The sequence below is a fragment of the Dendrobates tinctorius genome, unplaced genomic scaffold (genome assembly GCF_039654945.1).
Source record: "Dendrobates tinctorius isolate UK_male_01 unplaced genomic scaffold, ASM3965494v1 ptg000007l, whole genome shotgun sequence".
NCBI classification, from domain to species: Eukaryota; Metazoa; Chordata; class Amphibia; order Anura; family Dendrobatidae; genus Dendrobates; species Dendrobates tinctorius.
Window position 1 is genome coordinate 21,338,918 of NW_027361675.1, and position 14,037 is coordinate 21,352,954.

Below are 14,037 nucleotides of genomic sequence, written 5' to 3' on the forward strand. Positions count from 1 at the left end.
GAAATTAGCAAAACCCAAAAACTTCTGAAGAGTCTTCAGAGAAGTGGGCTGAACCCAATCATAAATGGCCTGAACCTTGGCCGGGTCTATTTCAATAGCAGCCGGGGACAAAATGAATGCCAAAGACGAAATTCTCTGTACACCAATAAGACATTTCGATCCCTTAACATACAGAGTATTTTCCCTCAAAATCCGGAACACAGTCCGGACATGTTCCACATGAGAATCCCAATCACTGGAAAAAATCAAAATATAATCCAGATAAATGATCAAAAACTTATCCACAAGGTCCCGGAAAATATCGTTAATAAAAGATTGGAAGACAGAAGGGGCATTAGTGAGCCCAAAAGGCATCACCAGGTACTCAAAATGTCCCTGCGGAGTATTAAACGCTGTCTTCCATTCATCCCCGTGCTTGATGCGAATAAGATTGTATGCCCCCTGAGGTCAAGTTTGGTAAACCAACAAGCACTTTTAACTCTGGAAAATAAATCAGAAATCAGGGGTCACGGGTACTGATATTTAACAGTGATTTTGTTAAGGGAACGATAGTCAATACGTGGCCTAAATGAGCCATCTTTTTTGGCCACAAAGAAAAAACCAGCACCCAAAGGCGAAGAGGATGGTCTGATATAACCCTTCTCCAATGATTCCTTGATATAAGATCGCATAGCATCATGTTCAGGTACAGATAAGTTAAAAAGCCGACCCTTGGGAAATTTACAACAGGGCATTAACTCAATTGTGCAGTCATAACTCCTATGAGGAGGCAAAGACGCGGACTTTTTCTCACTAAACACATCAGAAAAATCAGCCAAATAGTCAGGAACGTCTTGAGACTGGGGAGAGGTGCAGAAAACAGGAGTGTCTCTAAGTACACATTGACAACCCCAATTCACCACAGACAGAGATTTCCAATGCAAAATAGGATTATGGGTTTGCAACCAAGGAAAACCCAGTACAATAGTATCATGCAAATTGTGCAACACCAAAAATTTACAATTCTCTCGATGGTCCGGGGCTACCCGCATTACCACCTGGGTCCAAAATTGGGGTTTATTCTCCTCCAAAGGGGTAGCATCAATCCCCCTCAAGGGAATAGGGGTGCTCAGGGGCACCATGGGGAAACCACAATGCTTGGCAAAGTCAAGATCCATTAGATTCAAAGCTGCTCCTGAATCAGCAAAGGCCTTAGCAGAAACTGTAGACAAGGTGCAGATCAAGGTAACTGCCAACAGGAACTTAGGCTGTACACTGCCCACTGCAAATGGGTGAGCAAAACGTTTTTCTTTTTTAGGGCAGACAAAAATAACATGAGAGGCATCCCCACAAAAGAAGCATAACTTATTATGCCTTCTGAACTCTTAACGTTGCACCCTAGACAAAACACTATCACATTGCATGGGTTCAGAAGTTTGTTCAAAAGTTAGCACCGCCTCTCGCATATTTTTATGTTCACGTAAAAGTCGATCAATTTGAATGGCTAATGACATGGAGTCGTTAAGACCAAAGGGGACAGGAGATCCCACCGTAACATCTTTTACAGTTTCTGCCAGACCTTTCCGAAAGAGAGCTGCTAGAGCATCATCATTCCATTTAGTAAGGACCGCCCACTTTTGCAACTTCTGGCAGTATAACTCCGCAGCATCCTGACCCTGGTTCAATGCCAATAAAGTTTTCTCAGCTTGATCAATAGCATTAGGTTCATCATACAACAACCCCAGGGCCTGAAAAAATGCATCTACATTAACCAGAATAGGATCTCCAGGTGTCAGAGGAAAAGCCCAATCCTGGGGATTTCCGTGCAGCAGGGAGATGACAATTTTAATCTGCTGAACCGAGCTTCCTGATGAATTAGGCTTCAAAGCAAGAAATAGTTTACAGTTATTCTTGAAATTCAAAAATTCTGACCCATCCCCTGGAAACACATCAGGAGTAGGGATCTTTGGCTCTACAGCAGATGATTGAGCGAGATAGGCAGAAATTCCCCGCACTTCAGCAGTGAGCTGCTCAACACAATTGGACAATTGCTTAGTCTCCATTAAAGAAAAAATCCTCCTATGGCTCCAGAGAAAAAGAGGAAAAAATATATTAAAAAATTCTGTCACTTTTTTTTTTTTACAATTCTTTCTTTCTTTTGAGTACCCTAGAGTCTGCGGTTTAGGCTGGTGATTCTGTTATGAATGGGTCACCAAGGAGGATGGCAGGAACAGGCTAAGCCACCAGAAGACCAGAGAGGTTGGTAACTAAGCGGATTGCAGACCCCAGATCCTATCAACACAACTAGCAGTAGCCGTGGAGCGTTCCTACGGTGCCCTAGATGCTTCGTCACAGCCAGAGAATTGTATAACCTGGAAGCAAGGCAAAAAGATACTAACATAACAGGGGACAGAATAAACTTTAACATAGGAAGCAGGGCCCAGCGCTACCCCCAGCAGGGAGCACGCTGAACCCTAGCAACAAAGCAGAAAGCAAAAAAAGGCACAACCAGATTAGATGCAACGGATTAGCAAAAGAATCACTTAATTGAACCATGCAGATCATGCAGGGGACAAAAGAACTCCAAATGCACAAGGAGGAAAATCACCAGCAACCTTCAAGAGCAGCCAGCTCAAATATATGCTCCCAGCCAGTACTGCCAGGTTCCCAATTATCGTCGTCAGGTGGGGAACTTCCATCAACCTGGCCAGCTCTACTACTCTCAGTAACCACCAGAGGGAGCAGAGGGAGCTTCGGCTTAGAAATCCGAACAAAGGAATTCACAACACTATGGCTCTCCAGGACCTCATATTCTTCTTACAAAGCCACTCCTTTGTTGCCCTGGTGGTGTGCTTGGGATCATTATCATGCTGAAAGACTCATCCATGTTTCATCTTCAATGCCCTTGCTGATGGAAGGTGGTTTGCACTCAAAATCTCACGATACTTGGCCCCATTCATTCTTTCATGTACACGGATCAGTCGTCCTGATCCCTTTGCAGAGAAACAGCCCCAAAGCATGATGTTGCCACCCCCATGCTTCACAGTAGGTATGGTGTTCTTTGGATGCAACTCAGCATTCTGTCTGCTCCAAACAAGACGAGATTTGTTTCTATCAAACAGTTCTACTTTTGGCTTCATCAGACCATATATTCCAATTCTCCCAGTACTCTTCTGGATAATCCAAATGCTCTCCAGCAAAGTTCAGACGGGCCCGGACATGTACTGGCTTAAGCAGGGGGACATGTCTGGAACTGCAGGATCTGAGTCCCTGGCGGCGTACTGCGTTACTGATGGTAGCCTTTGTTATGGTGGTCCCAGCTGTATGCAGGTCATTCACTGGGACTCCCCATGTGGTTCTGGGATTTTTGCTCACCGTTCTTGTGACCATTTTGACCCCACAGGGTGAGATCTTGCGTGGAGCCCCAGATCGAGGGATATTATCAGTTGTCTTGTATGCCTTCCATTTTCTTATTATTGGTCCCACAGTTAATTTCATCACCCCAAGATGCTTGCCTATTGCAGATTCAGTCTTCCCAGCCTGGTGCAGGGCTACAATTTTGTTTCTGGTGTCCTTCAAAAGCACTTTGGTCTTCACTATAGTGGAGTTTGGAGTGTGACTGCTTGATGTTGTGGACAGGTGTCTTTTGTACTGCTAACAAGTTCAAACAGGTGCCATTACTACAAGTAATGAGTGGAGGACAGAGAAGCCTCTTAAAGAAGAAGTTACAGGTCTGTGAGAGCCAGAAATCTTGCATGTTTTTAGGTGACCAAATACTTATTTTCCATCATAATTTGCAAAATAAATCTTGCCAAATTATACAAGGTGATTTTCTGGATTTGTTTTCTCATTTTGACTCTCATAGTTGTGGTCTACCTATGATGTCAATTACAGGCCTCTCTCAACTTGCACAATTGGTGGCTGACTAAATACTTTTTTCCCCACTGTACACACGTGGTTAAAATTGTTGGTACTGTTTAATGACAGAAAAACCCACAATGGTCTCAGAAATAACTTGAATCTGACAAAAGTAATAATAAAAAAAATCTATGAAAATGAACAAATTAAAGTCAGACATTGCTTTTCAACCATGCTTCCACAGAATTTTGAAAAAATAAAACACATGAAATAGGCCTGGACAGAAATTGCTTTATTTATTTTACTCACTTATATAGCTCTATTAATTACACAGCGCTTCACACACATTTTCGGCACTGTACCCATTGGGGCTCACAATCTAAATTTCCCATCTGTATGTCTTTTGAATGTTGGAGGAAACCGGAGACTCTTTGCAGATGTTGTCCTTGGTGGGGTTTTAACCCAGGATCCCAGTGCTGCAATGGTGCAGTGCTAACCACTAAGCCACCATTCCGCCTCTGCCACTTACACTGCTGCTAATGTTTTTGCGTTGACAACTCAATGTTGTCCCACAACCTTGGGGATTCCAAGATTTACTGTCTAGTGATACCTTGGTGTCTAGTGTTTTAGCTCACTACCTTTGGTGTGTAGTAGTAGTCCTCTGTTTTGTAGTGGTTCAATTGTCCATTCCCAGGTATGTAGTGGTTTAGTTCTCCATCCCCTGGTGTGCAGTCATTTAGTTCTCCATCCACCGGTGTGTTGTGTTTTTGTTTTCCAAAACTAGGTATTTCGTAGTTTAATTCTCCAACCCCTGTTGTCTAGTAGTTTAGTTCTCCATCTTGTGGTGTGTAGTTGTGTAATTCTCCACCCCCATGCACCTTCCCCCATGCACCTTGCTAGCCTTGGAGATTCCAAGACATGTGGAGCAGCCTCCTCCCTGCCTTCCCCCACAGCCACCAGAGTGACCCAGTGCATAGTCAGCAAGATATAACACCCCCATCCCATGTTTGTTCATCCAGGTGTCAGTGGTGAAATGTACCCTGGCAGACATAGATTTTTTCAGGGAACAGTTGATGTTGTCTGTGACATGCTGGTGTAGCGCAGGTACATCTTTCTTAGAGAAGTAATGGTCAATTGGCAACTGGTAGTAGGGGACTGTGACAGCCATCAGTTTCCAGAAATAGTCTGTATCCACCAAGTGGAAAGGCTGCATTTCCGCGGCCAACAGATTGAATTGGCCAACAAATTTGGCAAGGATTTCATCCCATTATCATAGAGATCACAGGCCAGGAGTCACAAAGAACAACTTGCTGTCATATTTGGAGCAAACATCTCTCAGCCGACCCTATCTTCCAGACAATTACACGATTGGGCGATGATCAAGTGAGGAAGCCCCAATGTCACGTGCCCTGTCCTGTGTGACACGGCCCGCATCCTGGTAATTAATACTACAAGACACAGCACGTGTAATTGTCTTGTGTGACACGGCCCGCAGGCTGGTAACTAAAATAACAAGACACAGGGAAGGAGGAAACAGTTACAACGGTGGGCCCTGCAATAGGGAACGGGGACTTGGAGACCTCCTGCACTCCCCTGAGTCAGTGTCCCTCACACTCCTAACGTTCCCTATGCCGGTTTCTCACCAGACACCGATCAGGATACCTGTCACCCTAGCACACCCTACACCTATCCCTTGCTAGGGAGCGGGGTGGTGCAGGCGCTGGCCTCACCGCTGTACTAATAAAACACCAGGGAAAAATACAAACAGGGGAAACACCAAAACACTTATCTTGCTCTGCTGCAGCACCAGGCAGCAGAATGTATCACCGGATTAACTTTTCGCAGTGGCTCGACACCTCAGAGCCAGCTGCCACCTTCACCTTCTCACTCTGCTGCGGACACCGGGCAGACAGAATTCAACACCAGTTTCAGCAGTGGCTCCAACCTTCCAGCCAGCTGCTCACTTCACCGTGGTTGGAATCCCAAAAAGACGCTATCACCAACACCTGCTCATAGACCATGTGACCCTATATAGGAAAAGGGAATGGTCAAATGATCAGGGGCAAAAGCTGCTATAACTCCAGTGACCACCGGGGGCAAAAGGCAAAGCAAAGAAAACATCAAGTGCAATGCCACTTGTGGCCACAGAGGCAAAACCAAACTTGAGCAAACAGCTCAAAGAAAAAAAGGTTGCTTATGCATTTATCTGTCATGATCCAACCTGGATCATGACACCCAGGCTGTTGCCAATAATTATTTATCGTAGAAAATGAACAGTGAGCGTACGGCACATGCAACTCCGGATAACAAGGAATGGAATAGCTGTATATACGGTACTGCCATATGATCACTGCTAACTCCATGATAACCCAACATAAATACAGGCCAATTGGACCCATTCTTCTTTTGAGGTCCACGTCATCAGGATCTTACATCCCCTCTCCCTCAGAGTAGCAGTCATATTCCCACTTCCTTCACCACTTTTTTGCCTAGCTGCCACACTTCATGTCCTCAGAATTGCCAACCCTTATCCTGGGAGACTTCACCAACCCCATAAACAGCCCCACCTCCTCAACTCCATCCCAGCTTCTATATCTAACCACCTCTCACAACTTTCAACTTCAGAGACACACAAAGACAGTAACACAATTGATCTGGTCTTTGTCTGGCTCTGCTCAATCTCCTACCTAGATACAGTAACTCACCTCTTCCCCTCTCTACCACAAGAAATTATTACTAACCACAACTTACACAGTTTTAGGCGCTCCCTAAAAATACATCCGTTTAGGGCAGCCTATTACGTTCCCTCATCAAAGTTCTTTTTATATACAGCCCATATAGCCCATTCTCTACTTCTCTGAACATAATTTGCCAACAAACTCCACTGCACCCAATAGCACTACAAATATTGGCTGGTGGCTACCTCAGGCAGTCTTTATTTACCTCAATTTCCTCAACATGGCTGGCAATCATTGCATATAAGCACCTGTACTTTGTGTGACCCCCACCTCATTGTACATTCTAACCTCTTACGAACAGGGTTGTCATTATTTTTGCTTTAATTTTTGGATTATCATTCATTTTGGAACTTATGACTGTTTTTATGAACTGCTGACTTGCAAAGCACTGAGGAAGATGTTTGCACTATATAAATAAAGATTATATTATTAGCAGATTGGTAGATTGGTGATGATGAAGTTTAAGCTCTTAGCTTTGCCATATGTAGGAGGAAACTTTCTTTTACTTGACTACAACTGCGCGAATGAGGGTTGGCTGCTGTTCTGACAGAGGGTGGAGTAGGGTGGACACAACAAACTGCTGTACCTTGAGTGAGGTACTGGTGGGGGTGTTATGGTGGATTGAGAAAAATGTGATGTGCTTGATGTCTGAAATCAGTCAAAAAAAGCAGGCATGTCCACTTCCGTAACAGCTGATGAGCTGTCACACACCACAATCTAGTGGGAAAACAAGTGGAGGTTCTGCGAATGGACACCTATGCAAGAACATTTGCCACATTGATGAAGGAGAAAGAAGCTGCACATAAGGGCAGCAAGATTCTCAGACTAACTCATGTTGATCACGCATGTGCCGATTCATGCATGTAATAATCAATTTATTGGATATTTTGCCTGTATGTTATGATTAGGTAACCGAGGAGGATAACAGGGGACTAGACTAGGCAACCAGATAACCAGAGAGGTTGGTAGCTTAGCGGATTGCAGACCCCTAAAATGACAACACAACTAGAATTAGCTGTGGGACGTACCTACGATGCCCTAGACGCCTCGGCACAGCCACAGAATTAACTAAGCCTAAAGAGAGAAATGGGAAAGTTAAACTGCCCCGGAGTAGAACCCCAAAGGAAAAGATAGTCCCCGAACATATATTGCCGGTGAGACAAGATGAAACACAAAACACAGGCAGAGAATAGTGTAAGCAAATGATGGGGCCCAAACTGTCTAGATAGAACAGGACAGGAAAGAATACTGTTTGCAATCACGCAAAAAAACCCTAAGAAAAATCCAACACGTCTGATATGGAAAAATACTGAGGGAACACGACCTCTCCCCCACTAAATCAGAAGTCTGGTGTGAACTGGTTACTAAAAAGACTAACACATGCTGTGGCATATGGAACAGGTTCCAGCACAGGTCCCAGCAGGGAACCAGGCTGAACTACACCAGCTAAGCAACAATCAGAGACAAACAAACATGGATCCAATGCAAAAAAAGATTCAAGAAGACAAATAACTTATCTGAAAGATGCAGGACGGAGCAGGAGACAAGCAGACTTCAAAATATGCTCAGGAAGCAAACCAAATCACCGGCAAGAGCTGAGGAAAGGTTGTTCACTTAAATCTCCTCAGTCTGTAACACCTGACCTCCAATCATCTTGCTCAGGTGATTGACTTGTGACAGCTAGACCAGCTCCATTACCCACAGCAACCACCAGAGGGAGCCCCAACTCAGAAGCAAGGTCAAAAGTGTTCACAACACCTGTACTCAGTCATTTTTTTACAAATTTGGCAGCTAACCTGAGTTGGGTAATCCTTTGCAGTCTCAAAAAAGAGCCAGGCTAGCCAACCATTGCTGACACTGCAAACTGTAGACTCATAAACGCTGCTTGACAGAGCCAGAGTTGTGGCTGAGGATGCAGTGCTTGTCATGGTTGCATCACTCAGTGTCTGTGTGGGAAGCCGCATTGTAACCTACTCATCTTCCTCCTCCTCTACCTATTCAGTTGAGATACTCAGCTGCGTGATTATGGTTCACACTGAGTGGAATCTACAACCTCATAGTCATCCTCTCTGTTCTCCCACTCCTCACCCTGAGAACCACTCTCCTTCTCATCCTGCCCTGACAGCACAGTACAGTCCGCATGTGCCTCAGGTATCTGAGTCTCATCAGGATCACCTCCACCACCAGTGGTTAACATCTGGTGATGAGGGTCGCGATTCTGCACGGACCCTATGTTGTTTAGCCACAGATCCAACTGCCCAGAATTTTGATCATCGTGCAGATGTTTACCTCCTCTTGAGTCTGTGAATCTTGGGAGCATACCTCTGATGACCTTGGAATAGAATGTGCAAACAGCTCTGCAGACTCGCCAATCTGTGGTTCCACACAGTAAGTTGGGCAGTTGGAGAGCTGTGAACTTGACCCAATCCCGTCCTACCCCGTTCCAAGCCTTACTGCAGTCTTCATCCCACCCCTAACCCACCTCTTCAACCTGTCACTAACAGCTTTTGTCTTCCCCTCATACTTCAAACATACCTTGATCACACTCATCCTTTGGGTACAGCTATTGTCACGGAGTGACTGACCTGTGCGACAATTGGTCGGTCACCTAACGGCAAAACAACACAACGCTGATGGAATAGGGAAGAGGGAGGCCCTGACAATAAGGAATCTGGGATGGTCACATCCTGAACTCCAACCTAAGCCTGTCCCTAATTTCACCTAACATCCTATGCAGGTCCTTCACCTGCCGACGTCAGGATACCTCATCCCTATTTGTCACCTAGATCTGCTCTGGCCAATGAACTGGCTGGCAAGGAGCACGAGCCTCACCTCTTCAGATAACACACAGGAGGGGCGTGACAGACACCAAAGGGACATGGTAACAAAAATACAACTTGGCTTTTCTCTGCTACAAAGCACCACACAGCAGGATAGAGACACCAGATACAATGTTTGAAGCTGAAGCACCACTGCACCCAGGAAGTTCCTGTCTCCAGCTCGGTCGCTGTAGAATGAACTAACACCGACAGTCAGCTGATGCATCAGGTGACCTTATAAAGGATGTGGTTGTGGTCACCACTCACATCAACAGACCCAGCAGCAATGCAATTACACCAGCAGGCCAGCGGGGGAAAAAACTGACATTAATCCCCGATGGCCTGAAAGGAAAAAAGTTTTAATCTGAGAACCAGATCTGCCACAGATCCAAAAATGGATTGTGACAGCTATCGTCCCATATCACTTCTTCCCTATGCCTCTAAACTTCTGGAACAATACATCCATTTTGAGCTGTCCTCCCATCTCTCCTCCTGCTCCCTCTTTGACTGCTTATAATCTGCCTTTTGACAACATCATTCAACTGAAACTGACCTGACTAATGTCACCAATGACCTACTAACTGCCACATCCAAGCAACACTACTTTGTCCTCCCCATCGATGATCTGTCATCTACCTTTGACACAGTGGACTATTCCCTCTAACTACAGACACTCTCATCTCTTTTAGGACCCTTGCTCTTCTCCATCTACACCTTTGGCCTGGGACAGCTCATGGAGTCTCATGGCTTTCCGTATCACCTCTATGCTGATGACACACAGATCTACCTTTCTGGACCAGGTATTACTTCCTTACTATCAATGTCTGTCCGCTATTTAATCTTTCTTCTCTACTAGATTTCTAAAAATCAAAATGGATAAAATTGAATTCATCATCTTTCAAGCAACTCATTAAACCACCCCAACTGACCTATCCATCAAACTCAATGACTGTTCACTTTCCCCAGTCCCGCAAGCTTGACTCTGATCTCTCCTTCAAATCTGAGATCCAAGCCTTTTCCACTTCCTGCAGAATTCAACTCAAAAATAACTTCCGGAACTGCACATTCCTCATCCATGAATCTGCAAAAACGCTAGTGCATTCCCTCATCATCTCCAGCTTCACCTACTAGAGCCTCCTGCTCTGTGGCCTCCCTTCTAACACTCTCAGACCCATCCAATCTATCCTAAAATCTGCTGCCCAAATAATACACCTGTCATCCTGCTATTCCCTGGATTCTTCCCTATGTCAATCCCTGCCCAGAGACTTCTGTTCAAAACCCTAACTTTGCAATACAAAGCCATCCACAACCTTTCTCCTCCGTACATCTGTGACCTAGACACTGGGTACTTAACTGTACGCAACCTCCAATCCTCACAAGATTTCATTCTATACTCCCCGTTTATCCCCTCTTCCCACAAATGCATGCTAGATTTCTCCCATAAATACCGTGTACTCTGGAACTGTGTACCTCAACATATCATACTCTCGCCTACCATGGGAGCCTTCAAAAGGAACCTGAAGAACCACCTCTTCCAACAAGCCTACAACCTACACTAACCATAACTCCATCATACCGCTGCACAAGCAGCTCTACCCTCACGTATTGTATCTTCACCCATCCCTTGTTGACTGTGAGCCCTCATAGGCAGGGTCATCTCTCTTCCAAAAACCAGTCAGTGACTTTTATTGTTTAACGTTATTGTACTTGTTTTCATTATGTATACCCCTTTTCACATGTAAAACGCCATAAAATAAATGGCACTATAACAATAAATAATAATACTGCTGTGTGGCTGCCAAAAAAAGTCAGTAGAGTAGACCATGCAGTAACAAAAGGTTTTTTTTTTTAAATTCTCCATTATACTATTTCTATTCTGGGTAAATTAATGACACTTTAGTGGTGTGTGACAATAATTTGGGGAAATGTTTGTGTGATGACAAGAAATGGTGTCAATGGCGCTGCCTAGGGGGCGCTATCAGTGTGCACATGAACAAGCACAGGGAGTGCAGGAACATGCGCCACCTCCATCGAGGCAATAGAACTGCTGAGGCTTTGGGCTTTCACATAATGTTGCCGGAGCCCCCCGCATCACTGAGCACTGCCGAAACTGCCACACCATGTCACCGGAGTCCTCCACAGCACTGAGCACCGCCGAAACTGCCACACCAGCCCCTGCAGCATCAGACAACCAGAGGAATCGCTTCCGCCACCATGCTAACTGTATGTACATTCCGACTATATAAAACGCACCCCTATTTTCCCCGAAAAATTTTTGGGGAAAAAGTGTGTCTTATAGTCCAAAAAATACGGTATTAACTTTCAATATTTCTTGTTTTAATCTATTAGGTTCATTACCAACCATTTCTGTTTCTATTTGCAAATCAAATCAAAGAGAAATGTTGGAAAGTGTTAGCCAAGAATTGTTAGAATCACATTATAAAGCCAACATTTCACTTTAGAACTGTAAGCAGCAGCAGATCATCAACATTGAAGACGAAGATATTTTTTTTTACCAAGGTTGTTTTCCAAATTATAACTCATTTATATGGTGTTGTTCAGCTCTTTTCATAAGCAATTTGTCTCTCACTGTCATGGCGAAGGAGATGTACAAGATTAGAATTGCACAATTGCTTACTTTCAGATACAGTGCCACACCTGTCTTGTTCTGTTGAAGCTAATGGGCAGCAAGCCTCACAGAACCTTTAGACAGATAGATGTGGCACTGTTTTTGAAAAAAAAAATACTATATTTTTCTTATTTCATACTTGCCCTTTAACTTTTCCACCACTAGAGATGAGTGGATTTTTTGAAAGTTGAATTTGCTGGCTTGTCCAGATTTTCTCCGAAAATTCATTTTGGGGAGAATATATTAACATATATCTCAATAGTAGGAAGCATGTAATTTCTGGAAAAAGATATATAGGGGAGAGCAGAGAGGGAGCCCCACTGGCCATAAGAGCTCACCCTCTATAGGCGAAAGAGAGAGAAAGCAAGGACCCTGCAGACCATGTGGGCTTTCACTCTACAGGATAGAGAGAGAGAGGACCCCGCTGTCCATAACAATTTAGTCTCTATAAGTGAGAGAGAAAAAGAAAGTGTGGACCCCGCTGACCATAAGAGCTTACATTCTACCGGTGAGATGACCCTGCTGATTATAGGAGCTTACACTCTACAGGAAAGAGACTTACCATATGACTGTAGAGAGGGAAAACAAGTCTGCCATACAAACTGTTCTTCCCTGTGAATCGCTGATCTCTGATGACCCAGGTACTGTCCACCTCTCTACAAGGTATGATAATCTGCTAGATGTCATAGCGGCAGGACATTATGGCGAAGCCCCAGTGGCACTGCAAAATGACTTTAGCCCAATCTCTGATACTTTAACAGTTTGGGAAATGGTGCTCAAACCTTGAATCAAATCTCAAAATGTTCGAATTTGTGTCAAACAGCTTATTTCAAAAAATTTGATTAGAATTCGATCCTCTGCAAATCAATCTGCAAATCTTTCTGAGTATGTTTGGTATTTGTAGGCCAATTTCCCACATCTTTTTTATGTGTCCTTTATTTTGCGAATAGATCACTGATCAATTACAGTCAATATGCCTTTTCATATGCTTTTTGTTGTGAACTGATTATCTGCAACCCCCTCCCTAAAAATGTCATATTTTATATTTTGATAAATTTTGTGTATCAATTTCACCAATGCAAGTCAATTATCCTGTTTCAAAAAATGGATAGCAAATGGTAGTCATCCTTGTGCTATAAGACTCACCGGACCCATAAGACTGTTATTCATTTTTGGTATACATTTTTTCCTTATCTTCTTCCCAGAGCCATGTCTTTTTTATTTTTGTCTCAACGTTACCACTTGAGGACTATTTTGTTTGCCTGTTGAGTTGTGGATTTGAATTACACCATTCCTATTAACAATCAAAGCACTGGAAAAATGAGTAAAAAATTCCAAGTGCAGTGAAACTGTAAAAAAATGCAATTCTGTTTTGTTTTTTAGGTTTTGTTTTCACAGCTCTCATTCAGTAGTAAAAATGACTGGATTTTCCAAGTCAGTACAATTTTAGTACCATTTTGATTGCTTTTTACTGCACTTATTTAGGGAAAAGAAGTGACTGAAAACCTGCAATTTTTTACTTATTACAGCTTTTACTGTACGGGTTAATTTTTATTGTATTTTGATTGATCGGGCTTTCATAGACAAGGCAAAACCAAATATGATTTCTATTTATTTTTAATGGAGGAAAAGGGTAGGATTGGTATTTTATGGGCCATCAGCCAGCCCCAAGTTTCCATGTTAGACCATTGTGTCCAAAGATCATGTCACAGAATAACAGAAGAAAAGTACAACGCAAAAGAATTGATATTATGGGGAATGCAAGCATTTACTAAACAGATATGTTGGAAGTAATTGGTTCTCTTTGATACTTTATTGTTGCACCACTGATTGGTAGATCAGTATTTAGTACAGTATATTTTGCCCTGTATTGCTGCCTGGGGTAAAATATGATGTTGTAGACTGGTAGTCCCTTTTCCCCAAAACTTCAGGGATACAATATTTTCCTAAAAAATACCCAACACTTGATTTCTAAATTTTGCAATGTAGAAAAACTACAAACTTGATCCACATT